Source organism: Seriola dumerili, unplaced genomic scaffold (genome assembly GCF_002260705.1).
Source record: "Seriola dumerili isolate Sdu_G_001 unplaced genomic scaffold, Sdu_1.0 BDQW01000003.1, whole genome shotgun sequence".
Taxonomy (NCBI): domain Eukaryota; kingdom Metazoa; phylum Chordata; class Actinopteri; order Carangiformes; family Carangidae; genus Seriola; species Seriola dumerili.
Genome location: NW_019174258.1, coordinates 9,872,711 through 9,886,308, shown reverse-complemented (window position 1 = coordinate 9,886,308; position 13,598 = coordinate 9,872,711). Strand labels below are relative to the sequence as shown.

Here is a 13,598-nt window from a genome sequence, read left to right as displayed (position 1 = left end):
AAGTTTGAGAGAGACCATTTTACAAGTCATACAGTGGTAATTGTATTTTAATATGTGGCTGGTCTACTTACTTTAAAAGGGAGCGGATAGTTTTTTTTTTTTTTTTTTCATAAACTATCATAGAAACACACGTCTTCAATGTGTCAATCCCCCTCTGTCATTGCAGTACAGCAACTAACCTGTAGATGGAGTCATTGCTCTGAGTCTTAATCCACACAGAGTTTGGGCTTGTATACTGCATTTGGACGGTTTATCGCTGCGTTATTTTTGTGATTGACCGATAATGTCCTGATATCTCAACTGAATGGGCAGCTGCATATAGAAAACTCGTTAAGCTGAGTGCTTGCTGGAGGGAGTAACACACCAAAGCACAGTGCAATTCTCCATTGTCTCTTCCAAATGTGACAAGAATCACCCACAGTGAAATCAAGTAGCCAGCAATAACTACCACCTTACATTATACATCACTACAATGTCTGCTGCAGCAACATGATGCCTTGCTCATTCCCGAGCAAGTTTAATCTTCTGTGTTAAGACAGTGAAGCACATTTGAGTCCATGCACTAACTCACAGCCTATTATATTTAGTGTTGAAATGTTTAAAACTACGGTTCCATGCCCCCCACCACCACCACCACCATCCCCCAGCGCTACAGTTGCGGTTTAAATGCAGTATATAAACGCTGGTCTTGTGGTAGACGGACAAGGAGAAAGGCAAATGAAGTTAGCCGTGCCATCTGAATGTCCACTGACCATCTTTTTTCACTGCAGGAAGCCTTCAAACCCAACTGTACTCATCTGAAATTTGTTTCTCTGCAGCTATTACAATTCATGCAATAAAAACAGTACAATTAACCCGCGTGTTGAGAGAAGTTTTTGCTTTGCCTCCGATTTGTTTTCTGACTTTTTTTTCTCTCTGTATTAGTGTTAATGCTTCACTATAAAGTCCACATACTGAGAAATAATTTGAGATGAAAAGTAGCGTAACAGTAATATTAAGAACCGTGTGTGTCAGAGATGATGGAGGTGGGGCGTCCTCGCTCAGAGCAGCGCGCACACGGACAGTTGTAGAGGAGCACGGGGACCACAGCACGCTCCCCAAGCTTGCGCCTACCGGTTATTTATGTACATTTATCTCCGGGACTTCGAAACCTGTCAGGTAAGACACAAAAACTTCGTTTAATAGTAAAAAACTGCGACTAATGAAACCTTACAACCTGAAACCCTCCTAGCAGTCGCCACACCGTATACGGGAAGGTTAATTGTCTCTTCCCTTAAATGAAAAAGGTAATAGACGTTGTTTTTGAGCCGAAAACTTCACCTCTGCGAAGACCTTTCGATTTGATCCGAAGTTCATTCAAAGGAGAGCATTTTTCAAGAGTTGGGAGTAAAAATGTTCGACTTAGTGGGTTTTTGTGCCGCGTTTTCACCTGGCTGCTCCTGCCATCCAGAGTCTTGATGCTGAGTTTAGTGCATTTCGGGTTACTTAAGATAGCTAACGATGCTTTTTACTTTAGCTCACTTGAAGTGAGATGCAGTTTAGTTGACGCTAGAGCCTCGAGGCTGAGTACATGTGTTGTCTCACCGCTGTTTGTCAGCAGCTCATGTCTGTATTAAAAGAAAAAATAACCCTGAATGAGCAGAATGAAACCACACTGATATAGCCTCTGTGTTCATGACAACTTTCCTACATATTTCTTCAGTGTGTGCGTTTTCTGAGATATTTTTTAAATTCTAATAATTTCTTTAGGATACACAGACAACAGTAAAACCTATAGAAGTCTACTAGTCATCTTGTGTTGTCTTTTGTCAGTGATTTGGTGTTCTTCCAAATAAGACTGACCCCAAAATATTTTCAGGGCAGGAAATGTTTGTTTTTTTAGTTCTTTAGTTTTTTAGTTCCAAGTATGCAAAAGTGCTGCCTTGCTGTCTAAGATGATGACTTGGAAGAGTTTATCTCTTCATATCTCCCAAGAACATTATGCTCATGGGCCTAACAGGATTAGCACCTATTGCCACATAAAACAACAGTAGTTGAACAATAAAAATGCCCTAGGATTATAAAAGATGCAGCTGGTTTATTGTAGCTGGTACAATACTGCTTTGCCCTTTAGTCCTTGCATCATGGATGGTTTTAATTAAACAAATTAAGAGTTTTCAAACAATGTCAGCATTTTTTGACCTAAATCAGTCATACACAGTAGGACCTAGACATAGTCATTCAAAGTGGTGCAGTCATCTCCTGTGTTTAATTACTGAGTTTTAATACCACAGAGCTGTTGCTTTTACCGTGGAGCTGTGTCATGAAATGGCATGAGAAAGCAAAGTTAGTAGCTTTTAATGAAACTTAAGTAAAAGATCATCAACCTTGAATGGTCAGTTCACCCATTTAGAAAAATCTCACTTATTCTGTCAGTTAGTTTTGGTTTTGTGTGTCTGGATATGAGATTTCTACAAAAATCCCCGATAAAATGAGGTTGAACTGAATTTTGTTAATGGTCAGAGTAGTAGTTTTATGGTTTACAAATTTTGTTCTTGTGGAGTTGACAACTGTTCTAAATAGACAACAGTGGTGGTCAGAGTCAACCTCCAGTGTTTATATCAACCTAGCAGTGTGTAATGTGTTGCATGCATGTAATGCTGCAGGATAGCTGATGTAATCGCTGTTAATGCAGAGATCCAACAAACAGATATCAGTTTAGGATCAGACCATTTGTAATGGTTGGGTTTTCCTGAATTGTGTAGCTGTAAAAATAAAACATCAAACATCATCAGGCACTTTGATTCCTCACTAGAAAATATGAGTGTAGTTCTGCTGATTAAAGCTGTTTGCTAAGGCTTAATAGCTGTTGCTGTTTGCACTGCAAACTGAATTCCTTGTTTTATGTTTGCAGAGAATGGGAGTATGAAAAATGTGTAAACCCTGGGATCGGATGGTAAATGCGTACCTGGCAGTATAATTCAGTGCACATAAATACATTTGGCCTCATGTTTCTGTCCATGGAGCATACATAGTGTCACCATCTGTATACGGATGACGGACATTACAAGTATGTGGGGTGTGTATCATTTGGATGATTACATCACTAATCCTTGTCAGCTTTGCTCTAGTAAATGGAGGTAGATTATGGGGTTACCAGTAGCTGGTTTTCTGAGATGAGGACAGAGTGTCATCACTAAAAAAAATCAAGTGAGAGAGCAAACACTGAGCATTGGTTGTTGAGGCATGGAACTGATTTATTTGACTATAATAGGTATACAAGACTCCAAAGTGGCACTGTAGTAGGATGGGGTTAAATTATTGGTCATGAATCAGTGGATCAATGCACAGCTGCCATGCATAGGGCCTCTCATAGAAAAGCTGTAATCTAAATTGTGACACATACATTGGCATTTGCCATTTGTGTTCAATTATCCATTGTGATGCTGTGATGTATCTCATTCTGACATGATGGGAAGCTTGTTGTGATTGTGCATGTTACTAGATTGATTTTACAGTTTGATGGATCTGGACAGGGACCATCTGTTGAGGGTTGTGCTGCACAGACATACACATGCTCACACAAACAAAAAACTGTACTGTTCAATGTGATGACAGAGTCTACTATCCTCATTGTTATTTTGTGACAAGTCTCTTTAATAACCAGTGGTAAAGTTGTTTTGTGTTTCTTTTTCCTCTGTCATGCAGCCTCAGCTGATCATGTAGGCAGCAGAAAGCAGTGTTTTCCAAAGTGAGGTTTATGTACTGTCAAGGATCTGTCAGACTTGTTCAAAACAGAGCATTTATTTGAGAGAATCTTTAATTTTTAGATTATATATTAACTGCCTACACTGTTATGTAGCACGCATAGTAAAAACAGTGATGCATTTGGAGTCCCTGGGACAAAATCAGATGATTTGGGCTTTTGTGGACTAATGTGGATCGATTTAGACATCATCATTATCAATCTGTATCTTGTAGGTGTGGGTTTACTAAATCTGACCAGGCTTTGTCCACGGCTCCAAATGAACTGGTGCTTTTCTCTTTTGATAAACAAAGTGTTGGTTTAGTTTGACTCCTCATGAGTTTTTACAATTATACAAATCATATGCATTAGTGGCAAAATTAGTTGTTTTATACATATTCACTGATGCTAAAGAGAATGCTAAAGAGAGACCTGTGTAGCTTACCTAAATACACACACATAAACAAATCTGCTAATACACATGCATTCAATGCATGCACAGTCTGTGCTTGACAATGACTGACAGTGACCTTGACAGGAAATATGGAGAACCTCCACAGGAAATGTGAATGTGACTTCTTGCAGGTTTTCTTTAGAGCTAGGGTTGACACCATCTGTCAGGCAGAGAGACGCACGCGCTCTCTTCTCTTCACTACTTCTTTCACAATCTTTCTTAAACTGCAGATAGCCATCTTCTTTTTCGTTATAAAGGTAAGGAACATATTTCTTTTCCTATAAGAGTTATTCAGGAAGAACTATACAATCATAGGAAAGTGTCAGACAGTATCTTATTTGTGCAGTGATACTGTAGTAAACTCCACCCAGAATAATTTTGAAGCGCATGTCGGATCTGTCTTTGTTTTTAATAAAGTGTGTGTGTCAGGAAAAACCTACTGTACCTCTTTCAACTGTTTGAGACTTTCTTCCTATCTCTGCCTCAGGAGAGAAATGACATCCAGGTCTGTCTTCTCTAAACACACACACACACACACACACACACACACACACACACACACACACACACACACACACACACACACAGTCTGATTGCTAGACATTTTCTGTTGTCATTAGATGCCGTGATGTTTTCCAAACGTATCTAGTCACTCATAGCACTGATGAGTTCACTCTACTTCTCCCCACTCTCCCGTCATTGCTGTCTTTGTCTCTCATCTTTCATCCTCACTTTGTCTCATCCACTTCCTGAGAGAAACCCCCTCAGGCTTGAAATGAGAAGGGTTTCTCTTGGTGGACAGTGTACTAATCCCTGAACACACACTGGGGACTAATCGGACTCATTAACTCTGACTCTGGTGCTCCTAGCCAGAGATCATTAGTAATCCCTCCTCACCACTGCGTTTTCCACCCATATTATAAATGCTGTTTCTCTTTTCCTGTGCCGCTTTTCATGTAAATTAAAAGAGACATCAAACATGTTACCTGTACAAAGTGGTTTTGTGATGCTGTAGTTGTTGTTTAGTTAAGAAGAAACAATGGTCCACTTTCAGCCTCAAATTTCACCTCAGAAAGGATGGAAAAACATTGGTCATCAGATCATCAGTCAGTGATTCAGGCCACTTACTGTCAGGCTCACTGAAACCACCAAACTCTCTGGATTGTTCTTTACACTAATTAAGCTTGTTTGATCTATTTAAAGTGAGCCTAACCTCATCTCGTACCTACTGGTCTAAGTGAGTGAGGTTAGAGTGTTGGGTGGAGATGACCTTTACTTTGTTGATGCCTCTCTCATTTATCACTCCCAGGATTTCCCCCATATTGTGCTGTGAGATTGTAGGAAACTTCCCTCTGTAGAAAAATAATGAACACGAGCAGGACGCCATAGGAACGAGGTTGTTTAGAGTCAAACACTCAAAGATCTCCGTCACTGACATCATCAAATCTTCAGGAGATGCAGTCTCACTGTTTAACTGTCCAGTCAAATCTCTGAGCAGGCGGAGGGTTTTTTTTCATGTTGAAAGCTTATTTTTCTCACTTTAACCTCTTGACAGTTTGAAAGACAAGACTCTTGCCAGTTTGCAACCACCTAAATTCATGCTGCTAAAATCAGCAACTTAAACTCGATAAAATCATAACTGATTGTGGTAATGCTTGGCACACATTTAAATGTCAGTCAGTCTCTTTCTAAAACCCTGCAAACAGATAACACATGCTGACTGTCTGATGTTCTGCCCTGCCAGAGTTATACCTAATCTACATATCAATTAAAAAAAGAAAAAACTATTGATTGACACATAAATCATCACTGGTGCAGTAAAGTGGATTTTTTACAGTCAGTAAGTTGAATCAAGATCACTTGTTTGTAATCAAGGTGTGACAAGTGGTTTTAGGTTAAATACACCTGTATCTGGAAAGGACAACATCTGGTGAGTCAATTTCCCTCTGAAAACTACATCATGAAGACAAAGGCACGTTGTTTAACAAAAGCACAATTAGTGAAAGGATATATAAAGGCCCTGAATATCCCTAAGGGCAGCACAGTGACTCAGTGGTTGGCACTCTTGCCTCTCTCCAAGGAGGTCCTGGGTTTGAACTTGACTTGACAGGCTGAGGGTGTTTCTGTGTGGATTTTGGATCTTCTCCCTGTGTCTGGTTCCTTCACGTGCAGACATGTTGGTTAGGTCAACTTTCCAGTTAGCCGATAGTGACATCACTGTTGCAAGTAGACATAGACGAGCTTAAATGAAAGCAATTATTAATAATCATTTGGTTAAAGTAAAAAAAAAAAAAAAAGGTCACCTGCAAAGCACTAGTTCATGTTGTTATTTTTTATTTTATTTTTTTGCAGAACAAATGTGATGATTGTGTGAATCATTGCGATTCCCATTGAAATTGCGCATCATTATTCTCTGAAACTTGGTGACTTCCAGACTTTCTGCCTTTGGCAGCTGAATAGGGCAGATTTATATTTGTATATGCAACTCTGCACATCCTGGTCAAGTTTTCTCTTAGAAGACACTGCAGAATCTACTTCATTATCAAACTGTTAATGCATAATGCCTAGCATAGCCAACAGTGGAGAGATGACGAAAACCAAGGGGAAAGAAAGATGGAGAAAGACATGCAACAAAGATCCTTGACCAGACATGAACCGGGACATTGTTGTTCATGGTCGGCACCTTGACTGAAAGATCATAAGGACTTCCTGAAAACCTGCTTTTAGGGGATTAGAAGAACCATGTTTTTTAACAGTTCCTAACACACTCTCTTCTTCCTGATCCCACTCTGTTTTCATGTACGCCCTGGGTACCCATGCCTGCCACCACAACAAAAGGGCCACTGTAACCTCTTTACTTCACATTTAGTTGAATACATCTATGTGGTATGTTGAGGTGCCATTCATTTAATGTTTTTTAGACTGAGCAGGTCTGTGGAAATTATTTGTAGTTGATCTACAGACTGACATTTTTCAAAATGCTTTCCATATGCTTCAAAATTTGCCAGTAATGCTTTAAAAATGATAGTGCTGTAGCACCCTGAATGTATAGATTGTTGGTATATTAACACATGTATTGTATTTTTATTGTATATTCTATTGACATCATCTAGCCCCTATTTTTTCACACACATTTGTTCAAGACCGCTAATGTATCTTGCTCAGGAAAGTTCTTCAGCGGCCATAAAAGGCCATGCCTTCTTTTACTTCTGCTGTTAGGAGAGGATCAGTGCCCCTGAGATGGGATGTTTTGGAGGGCCATTAGAGAAATGCCTCTTCACCCTATTGTCTGTTAAATTGTTCCATTTCCTGGGCAACTTCTCCGCCCACAGCCCCTTTGTGAAAACACTAATTACAATCTGCCTTCAGCAGTTTTGTCATAAAACGTATTTCAATGTCAGCACACATTCAGAGTGAATCATTTATTTATAACCGGAAAGATACAATCAATTATACATTCAGAATCCTAAATCTTGCGTAATATGCCTATAATGCACTTGCATGAGATAATGTGGATTCATATGAAACAACCTTGTGTGTCTAGATCAAATGCTGCGTCAAATGTTGAAATACCCTGCAGCCAGTATGAGTCGACGCATGCCTCCTGTGAATGCTCGTTTGAGTGTGGATGGTGCAGATGTGTGGGTGTCTTGCTCTCTCTCTCTTTTCCCCATTTCAATTTCAATGTTTTTTGTGCTTGCTGTGGTTCAAGGACATTATGTAATGCTTATGAGAGCACCCCATCTGGAGAAGTGCCATTGAGACACAGAGTTTGCAGAACTCACTTTAGAGCTGAAAAACAGCTTACCTGCGAAAGACATTAGTAACTGAGGACACTAAATGAAAAGAGGAATTTGCAGTGCAGCATGTAAAAAGCTCTTAGTCACACCAAATCTTTGTAACCCTGTGATTACCCATTTTGAAGATTTTAGATGAAGTTTTAATATTTGAGAACTTACTGCTAATATCACTTGTCTTATGTAAATATAGGTCTACTCTAATGCATCAGCTTCCCATGTAGAGCTTAATAGTGAAGTATGTAATTATGCAGTTCTGCTCTTTGTTGATGCTGTTTCATGTTGTTGTATGAGTCTGTGCATTTGCTCTTTCAGAAATGTGTAATGTTTGCATGCCACAGGGGGGCTTGCGGTGCTTTGCTGCATCAACAAGCCACTCATTGTGCTCAGCTGGTTAATGAGTGATTAGCCAGGGTTGGCTTTCTGAGAAGAAGAGCTGGTAGATGACTTATCAAGTGAACAGACACTCAGATACAAGAGAGAGATGCAACTGGATAGAGACTGGATGATAGTGCCGAAATGATTAGTTGATCAATCAATTGACAATAAATCAATTGAAAATAATCAACAATTTAGCTAATCGATTGTTGATTTGATTCATTCAATCATTTTTTAATCAAAAAATTCAAAAAAATTGCAAATATTCTGTGGTTACAGGTTCTCTTCCAGCATTAGTTTCTGTTGCTGTGCCACACAACACTTACCACATGCCTCCTTTGTAAGGCTGCCATATGGGCCACTGCTGTCACCATTTGGGATGCAATGGTCCAATGGAGCGACCCAAAGGATTAGGTTCAGATGTCACATAGTCAGTGGAATGCTATTCCATTAATGAAGTATGGGTAGCTAGCCTATCCTGTGATGCTCTCTTGTCTACTAGTTGACACAAGAATTATACAAAGAAGTTTCATCTTACAATAGCTGTTATTCTTAAATCGAAGTGTATCATCTTTCAACTTCTGTATAATTAAAAACTACATTGAAAATATGGACTTGAAAATACAACCTCAATGCACCATAAGCAAGTACACCTGTTACCACTGCAACAAGTCAGTTAACCTGTGATTTCAAGTTGAGGCTAATTGCATGAACAAGGTTATAAAATAATCTGTGAACACCACAGCTTTCTCAGTTTTGGCCTGAGTTGTGTCTAATGCAACATGGCTCCACATGATAAGGAATGGCCTGAACAAGTATAGTGCCCTCCGTGAGACATAGTGGTGAAAGGGACACATTTATAGTCGTCACCATAAATGCAAGTTTGGATACCCAAAAAGATTCCCAGTTTCAAGAAGCTTGGCTGGAGAGAAAATTTCCAACATCATAATGATCCTAAACACACAGCAAAAATCACACTAGAGTTTGCAAAGAAGAAAAAAGTGAAAACCTGGACCTCGTCAAGTATGTCCTGAGTTGAATCCACTAAAACACCTGTAGAGGATTTTAAAGGGGAAGATAGAGCGACAAAAGCCCCTCTAGCAAAGAGCAGCTGAAAAGAGTTTTGTTGCACTTGCTAAATATGGACCTTTCATTATAGTTTAGTTTAATTAGTCAAACATGTCTGTTTTTCATAATTAGCTTCATTCTTCCAGGGCTTTGGCTGTAATTACTTAACCTTTTACCGATACTGTGTATTGTTTGCTAATTTTGTTTGTCCTGACTTAAATCAGTGGTTGTTTTCATAATAGCATCCATCTGTGACTAATTGTGCAGTGGCTGCAGGTTCCCTTTTTTTATGAAGCTGTCCTTGCACCGTTGTTAGGGAAATGAGTCACTGTTGCCAAGGAAGTGAGATGGTGTGCGGTCGACTGCATGTCACAGGCTACGGTCGGCTTTCACCCAAGAGCAATCAGAGTACTGAAAACCTGCGTTCTTTTTTGACGTTCTCTCTCTTAAGAAATGCATTCAGATTTGAGGAATAAAGAGAGAAACAGAGAGAGGAGAGTAGAAAGGTGAAGAGTGCAAAAAGAGTGGGAAGGGCAAAATTGTAGGATTGGTAGAAAAATATTTGTCTCTCTCCTCTCGGCTCATTTACAATATTTAAAAATTTCAGGGCTTAAAAAGTGGTGCCATCTGCTATAGAGTGATTGACAGTCAAACACACACATACCAGAAAGACTGTTGGTGAAAGCACATTTATAGGGGCTGCTTAGACATGCTAAAGTCTACATGGTAAGTTTTTGAAGGTGATATTGTAAGCCAGAATTTAGTTCAGAGCACCGGTTGCTAACATTTGACAGTATACTGAACAAAAAGCTCTCTCTGTTCCTCTTTCAGATTAAGCCTGTGTGTGTGTGTGTGTGTGTGTGTGTGTGTGTGTGTGTGTGTGAGAAGATTTGGAAGGTTTTGAACCATGCTTTTAATGGTTTTTGTAAATTAGGAAGTTCCAGTGTCCTCCAAGCTGATTGTGCAGAACAAAAAATGTTGCAGTTTCAAGTGAAGTAAAAAGTAGGTAGACGGTAATGTCTGACCCAAAGATTACGGTTGTGTCTTTTTCTTTGATTTAATTGACAACAGTTTCTGTTGGTGGCTGTTGTACTTTGTTCAACAGTTTTAATCACAGCTGTATGAACACTTTGACTAAGTCAAATACAGTATTAAATAAATGTTACATTAATTAAAGGATTCTGATCCATGTAAAGACCAAAACCAACCAGGAAGTATTGTGTGTGTGTCCAAAACCTGATACATCTTATTCCTCTGTGCCAAATAGCTCCATTGTTAAAATAATCAATTTGATTATTTTAACAACAAATCTGGGTGACATGTTCCTTCAGTCCAATGAAAATGTGTACTGTAATTTGCTTTGAGTAAATACCGCCTACACTATTCTGGCACTGTAAATACTTGCTAGTGTTCCAAATGAAAATAGTCCCCAACAAATGCTCTATTTCCTGCTGCTGGATTGTTTTCAGGGTTGGTCACAGCATATCTCAATGGATCAGTATTGGTTAAAATAAAGCCATTCAAAATCTGATCCTTTCTTTACTGTGTTTGTCTACCTCAGCCTTCTAGTGTCACAATGATTCTGTCCTTTACCCCAGCCCGGCTCTACAGCATGAGTGTTTGGATGAGTGATGTTGAGTTCTGACATTTTTTGGCAAAATACAAGATTCGATGAGCTCAAATGGTAATAAAAGAGCACTGTAGAAAACTTCCTGGTGACAGTTTCTCATTTTCAGCCAGCGCTAACTGTAGCTTTTGCTAGTTAAGATGACAAATGTCTCCAAAAGGAGGTCATATCAATTGATGCTAATTAATGTTAATTCCATGTCTAACTTGGTAACAGACCAAAATTACATTTGGCTGTTGTTATGCCTGTGTGTTTTCTGCAGATGGTGTCTGTACTCAGCCAAAGATTGTGTATGAGGTAAAAGAATCATCACCCTGTAACACCGCTGTACAGGACATGAGTGGAGTGTTTCTGTAGGTCCAACAACTCTATCCCAGCAATATGTCTTCTCTCTTGCTCGTCAATTCTAGGTGTTGCATCCTCTTACTTAAACTTTCACTCATATCATATCAATAATTGGATTGAATGGATGGATTGGGGCCAGGATCTTGATTGGGACATTACCACAGTGCCCTGCTATTTTAGGAAATTCTTTAGCCTCTTTTCATTGGCTGCATTGTTGGTTTTGGTCTTTCCATGGGATTTGTAACAAGAATATAGAATATCACCACACTTACCCTTCAAGATAATATCTGGTCAAACTCAAGTATACAGGACTAAGAATCTCACTAAGCATCTAGTGCTTTGTTCATATATCCAAGTACCTAAAAATTAGGGAAATTTCATACTCAGTCCCAAGCTATAGTAACATTATTGTTTCTAAGGAGTGTTATGTGCATATGAAAGCTAGCCATTAGCTAGCTCTTGAACAATAGCTACCCTTTGCTCCTGTTAAATGCAGACATAGCATCCTTTTTAGTTCTGGTTTGGGTCATACCCTCAACACATAAGATGAATTCTCCACACCAGGATGAGATTGTCTATATGCAGCACAGAGCGAGACTGTGACTCATATTTGGGAGGGGCTGCAGTGAAACTCAAGCAAGTTACTTTGACAAACGAAGCACAGCAGACAGATGCTCAGTGGGAGGAACCTTGCCTTCACCCAACTCAGCCAAAACCTCTTCTTCCCACTCAGCCGCAGAAACCCCAAGAAGGGTGCTGCTGCCTGTAGACATTCCTGACAGTGTGGCTGTTCAGCAGCGATGCTTTCATGCACATTCCTTGGCTCGCAGTGGCAAAGCGTAAGGGGTGGCTTTTACAAAACTTGTAACTATAGCCATGCTGCATACGGTAAGGCTGCCACAGACAAGGCCTACATTGAGAGTCAGAGAAAGTAGTGTACCGTTGGAGAACGCAGAACCAATATAAAGACCACCATGAGGTAGAGACTTGACTTAGTCTGTTCAGCACCCGTCAGATGTGAGTTGTATGAAAGGTCTGGTACAGGAACAAATATTGTAAAAGTGCTAATGAAGATATTCAGTGGAGAGACAAGGATGCTATTAGTTAAATCCTCAGGCTCCCTCCCTCCAGTCATCCATAGCTCCAAGGAGGCATTTGAGGTAATGAGACCCCTCTGTGTTCCTTCTGCGTCACTCCCACCGTCTGACCTCTTGACTGCTGCACAGCTATAATTGAAGGCTTAGCAGAATGTGCCATGCCATGCTTATAGCACATACAGTCAGCATTTTTTTCCCTGTCACACACGTATGATTTTTTTCTTAGCATCATTATTCATACAATTCTACACATCTACACCAATGAGTCACTCGATCAACCTTGTGCTGAGGCAGCTGGGTGTTAAAAGTTTGGCTTAAGTGAAATTCAGTTTTTCATTTTTCTTGCCTCTAATGGAAAATCTGCCCTTTTATCAGAAGCATCAAGTAGTCACAGCTCAGTACCAGTGGGCCAGCTCCAATTCTAAGGTTTGTGCCTTGATCAAGGACAATAGCAGGAGTATTCATTGGGCTTAATGCTGAACTTGCTTGTCTTTGGGAGGAAACCCATGCCAACATTGTGATGCAACACTGCTAACCACTGAGCCGCCAGTGCACCATAAATCAGTTTTATATGGCTGGCCCCTGAGAAACTCAGCTGGTGCACTCAGGGTTTAAGTGCTTGGCTCAAGGGCAACTTATCAGTGGTGTTGTGTGGGATGTAAGAGTGTCGCTCAACACCCTGCAACCCCCCCCCACACCCCCCACACCCCCTACCCCTCTTGTAATAGCACTGTTGGCTGGCATCAAGACCTGTACCTGAACTACGTTGTTTGGCCCTGGCTGGATGGTGTAGTGCATGTAGGTGTGTGTGAGGGTTTTTGGACAGGGTGTCTTTTGATAACACTCACTGGACCTCCATATTTGAGCCAGAGCCAGGCAGCTGTTGCAGTTTATGCAGACAAGCTGACTCTTCCTTGCATGTAGCTGCATATTTTCCTTGTTTCAAAAGAAAGTAACATTTTTTATGTAGATATGACTAGTTGTATATACAGAGGTTCGTACTATCCCCAGATCCCACCCCTCTCTGCACAGATGCTTTGAATAACAACATGCTTGTGCACCCTTACTGGCTTACCACCCACAAGCACTACATGAACAATTCCTCTAC

At 40.1% G+C, this 13,598-nt stretch overlaps 1 protein-coding gene across 3 annotated transcripts in view; it reads left to right on the top strand.

Moving 5' to 3' along the window:
- The first annotated feature begins 1,075 nt into the window (after window positions 1-1,075).
- Window positions 1,076-13,598, top strand: part of adcy7 (adenylate cyclase 7) — a 55,998-nt gene continuing 43,475 nt past the window's right edge. For all 3 annotated transcript variants that reach the window (XM_022740063.1, XM_022740054.1, XM_022740047.1), the window contains exon 1: window positions 1,076-1,158. The gene's annotated coding sequence lies outside the window, so the exon portion shown is untranslated. The remainder of the gene's footprint in view (window positions 1,159-13,598) is intronic.